A 4,820-nucleotide genomic window follows, 5' to 3' on the forward strand; every position below is an offset into this window, starting at 1 on the left:
AGAGACCCACTTTAAATATAGGTTGAAAGTAAACAGAAAAAAAAAACAACAGTTATCCCATGCAAAAAGTAAGTATAAGAAAGCTGGAGTGGTTATATTAACATCAAATAGACTTCAAGAAAAAGAATATTTCCAGAGATGAAGGAAGCATTTCATTATTATATGGGAGTAAAAATCATAAAATGTGTATGTTGCTTGGAAGTACACCAAGCAAAAATTCATAAAATTAAAGGAAAAAGGAGACAATTTTATAATCATACATGAAGATTTTTACACCCCTCTTTCAGCACTTAATAGAACAATTAGACCAAAAATAAACCAATGAAAATGTAGTATATAGGCACTACATCTAACAATTGCAGAATAGACAAAGAACTTTTCAAATGTCCATAGCATATTCACCAGTACATATCATATGCTAGACCGTAAAGCAAAACTCAGTGCACTTTAAAGAAATGAAGCTACATGGAATATGTTTTCTGACCACAATAGACATTTTATTCAGAATCAATAAAAATAAGATATCCAGCAATTACATAATATACTTCTTTTTCTCTCTCTCTCTCCTTTTTTTTTTTTTTTGAGATGGAGTTTCACTCTTGTTGCCCAGGCTAGAGTGCAGTGCGGTGATCGCGAGATCTCAGCTCACCACAACCTCCGTCTCCCAAGCTCAAGTGATTCTCCTGCTTCAGCCTCCCGAGTAGCTGGGGTTACAGGCACCCGCCACCACGCCCAGCTAATATTTATTTTTTTAGTAGAGATGGGGTTTCTCCAAGTTGGCCAGGCTTATCTCGAACTCCTGACCTCAGGTGATCCACCCACCTCAGCCTCCCAAAGTGCTGGGATTACAGGCCTGAGCCACCACCACCGCGCCCAGCCCAAACAATGTAACTTCTTTTTTTTTTTTTTTTTTTTTTTTTTTACTAGGCAAAGAACTTTATTAACCTTTGTTTCAAACTTGATTCCCGGGCTTCTTCGGCTTAATTAGCTGCAAAGAGTGAATTGTGTATAAGCAAAAACTGAAAAGAGCTGCAGTGTCCAAGGCGCTTGGGCTTAAAAATATCAGAGATCTAGATTTTATCAGATCCATAAACAAAAATTTCTTAAAAAGCAGTCATAATATAAAATAGCAGCTCCCAGTAACTTCTTCAAGTTTTATCTTCAGAACTTGACTCAATTCAGTTTGCCTCATTCTTGGAAGCCTCATCAAAACTCTCCACAAGATCTGGAACTTCATCATCATCATCATCCTCTCCAGTAGCAATTGGTGCTTTTCCATCTACAGATTGTTTGGGCAGAGCTTCAGCCAGTCTCCTTAATCTAGTCAGACTATCTGCACCAAGCTGGTTTAGGGTGCTGGGTAGCATTTCTGTCAGCTGCTTCGTCTCAGCATGGCCTGTAATGGTGAATGCGTTCGCTGCCAGAGATGCCTGAACTTTAGGGTTATTAAAGTGGATCACTGTTCCTTGGTTTGTAAACATATTCACCTCTTCAATATCAGAGATATTGTTTACCCCTAACTTCTTTAAGGAGAACTGAAGATTTTTATCATCTGCTGTGACTGTTCTATGAACCACCTTCTTTCTGCGAGCAGTTCCTTTCCCACCAATGCGCACTTGTGCCTGCAGTTTGGCGAGTTTTTCCTGGCTCATGATTGTTTCTTTCATCTTGTTGGAGCGAATAAGGGGCCGCGCGGGGGGCTAGGGTTGGTGCTCGGGGGTCTGGGGTGGACCAGCTGAGATTAGGCGCACGCACGCGGAGACGCAAGATGGCAGCTAAAGGGCAACAATATACTTCTAAATAGTACACGAGTCAAAGAATAAAACCCAAAATAAATTAGGTAATATTTTGTATTGAATGATAAAAAAAAAGTAACATATAAGGATCTGTGAGGTGCAGCCAAAGCAGCCGTTATGGGGAAAATTATGGTTTAAATACTCATATTAGAAAAGAAGAAAGTTTAAATGCTTGTATGAGGAAAAAAGAAAGATTTAAAATTAATTATTTATGGTTTCACATTAAGAATCTAAGAGGCCGTGTGCGGTGGCTCACGCCTGTAATCCCAGCACTTTGGGAGGCCAAGGCGGGCAGATCACCTGAGGTCAGGAGTTCAAGACCAGCCTGGCCAACATGGTGAAACCCCATCTCTACTAAACATACAAAAATTAGCCAGGCGTGGTGGTGGGCATCTGCAATCCCAGCTACTTTGGGAGGCTGAGGCACAAGAATCACTTGAACCCAGGAGATGGAGGTTTCAGTGAGCTGAGATTGCACCACTACACTCCAGACTCCAGTCTAGGTGACAGAGTGAGACTCCGTCTCAAAAACAAACAAACAAAGAATTTAAGAAAAGTAAACCAAATTAATTAGAGGAAGAAAATAATAAAACTAAAAGTAGAAATCAATGCTACAGAAAACAGACAAACAACAGAGAAAATTAACAGTGAAGAGTTAAGTCTTTTAAAAGATTGTATGTTTTAGAGACAGCGTCTTGCTGTCATTCAGGCTGGAGCGCAGTGGGGCAATCATAACTCACTGCAGCCTCAAACTCCTGGGCTTAGGTGACCCTCCTGCCTCAGCCTCCTGAGTAGCTAGGACTATAAGTCCATATCACCACATCTGACTAATTTTTAAATTTTTGTAGCAATGGGATCTCCTTATGTTGCGCAGGCTGGTCTCAAACTCCTGGGCTCAAACTATCCCCCTTGATTGGCTTCCCGCAGTGCTGGAATCACAGGCACGAGCCTTCATGCTGGCCTTAAAAGATTTTTAAAAATTGATAAACCTCTAGTCAGATATCAAGAAAAAAAGAGGAAAACCCCACAAATTATCAAATATCAGGAATGAAAGAGGAGTTAGCACTACAAATATCACAAGCATTGAAGAATAAAAAGTGATAATATTATGAATAACTTTGTCAATAAATTCAACAATTCAAATAAAATGTATGAATTCCTTGAAAGACTAATTATCAAAAATGACCCAAAGTGAGACAGAAAATATAAATATCCATAAATATTAAAGAAATTGAATTTGTTATTGAAGACCTTTCCACAAGGAAAGTTTCAGGCCCAAATAATTTCATGAGTGAGTCCTAGCTTTCTTTAAGAAAGGAAGAAGACCAACCTCAGGCAACTCTTGCAGAAAACAAAGGGGATAAGAAAACTTTCCAAATTATTTTATGAGCCATCACAATCCAATTACCAAAACCTGACAAACCCATTATGGAAAAAAAAGAGAAAATTGCAGAGCCACATCTCCCATGAACATAGACAAAAAAATAAATAAATAAATAAAGCACAAAGCATTAGCAAATAAAATTTGACAATGTATTTAAAAAGAGTAATGCATCATGACCAATTGTGATTTATCTCAGGAATACAAGGTTGGTTCAGCATTCAAAAATCAGTCAATGTAATTTACTGATTAACAGACTAGGAAGGAAAAAAAACCCCATATGATCACTTTCAATATGTGGTTTTTCAATAGAAATTTTTCAATAGAAAAAGCATTTGACAAAATCCAGCATCCACTCTGGATTTTTTTTTTTTTTTTTTTTTGAGATGGAGTCTCGCTCTGTCGCCCAGGCTGGAGTGCAGTGGCCGGATCTCAGCTCACTGCAAGCTCCGCCTCCCGGGTTTACTCCATTCTCCTGCCTCAGCCTCCTGAGTAGCTGGGACTACAGGCGCCCGCCACCTCGCCCGGCTAGTTTTTTGTGTATTTTTTAGTAGAGACGGGGTTTCACCGGGTTAGCCAGGATGGTCTCGATCTCCTGACCTTGTGATCCGCCCATCTCGGCCTCCCAAAGTGCTGGGATTACAGGCTTGAGCCACCGCGCCCGGCCCACTCTGGATTTTTAAAAAGAACACTCAAGCCGGGTATGGTGGCTCACACCTGTAATCCGAGCACTTTGGGTGGCTGAGGCCGGAGGATTGTTTGAGGCCAAGAGTTCAAGACCAGCCTAGGCAACATGGCGAGACTCTGTCTCAATTAAAAAAAAAAAAATCAAAATAAAAGAGCACCCTGCAGACTAGGAGTAGAAGTAAACTTTCTTAATCTTATAAAGGGCATCTGAGAAAATCACGCAGCTGGCCGGGCGAGGTGGCTCAATCCCAGCACTTTGGGAGGCCGAGACGGGCGGATCACGAGGTCAGGAGATCGAGACCATCCTGGCTAACACGGTGAAATCCCGTCTCTACTAAAAATACAAAAAATTAGCCGGGCGAGGTGGCCGGCGCCTGTGGTCCCAGCTACTCGGGAGGCTGAGGCAGGAGAATGGCGTGAACCCAGGAGGCGGAGGTTGCAGTGAGCTGAGATCCAGCCACTGCACTCCAGCCTGGGCGACAGAGCCAGACTCCATCTCAAAAAAAAAAAAAAAAAAAAATCACGCAGCTAACATAATACTTAGGAAAATTAAACACTTTCCCCCTAACGTCAGAAACAAGGCAAGGATGCTGCTATTAACTGAATGTGAATCCTCAGCATTCTATGTTGAAGACTAATGCCCAGTACAATGGTATTTAGAGATGGGGCCTTCAGGAGGTAAATAGGTCATAAGGGTAGAGCCCTCATGAACAAGATTAGTGCATTTTTAAGAAAAAACATGAGATACCTTGCCTTTTTTCTCCTCCATAAGAATATAAGGACATATGAAGATATCCAGAGGCCAGGTGCAGTAGCTCATGCCTGTAATCCCAGCACTTTGGGAGGCTGAGGCAGGAGGATTGCTTGAGCCCAGCAGTCTGAGACCAGCCTGGGCAACATAGTAAAACCTCGTCTCTACAAAAAAAAAAAAAAAAAAATTAGCCAAGCATAGTGGC

The 4,820-nt window shown here is 41.3% G+C and overlaps 1 pseudogene; it reads right to left on the minus strand.

The window, feature by feature from the left end:
- Window positions 1–972: 972 nt before the first annotated feature.
- Window positions 973–1,667, minus strand: LOC111545799 (annotated as a pseudogene).
- Window positions 1,668–4,820: the final 3,153 nt, after the last annotated feature.

Source organism: Piliocolobus tephrosceles, chromosome 14, assembly GCF_002776525.5.
Source record: "Piliocolobus tephrosceles isolate RC106 chromosome 14, ASM277652v3, whole genome shotgun sequence".
Taxonomy (NCBI): Eukaryota; Metazoa; Chordata; class Mammalia; order Primates; family Cercopithecidae; genus Piliocolobus; species Piliocolobus tephrosceles.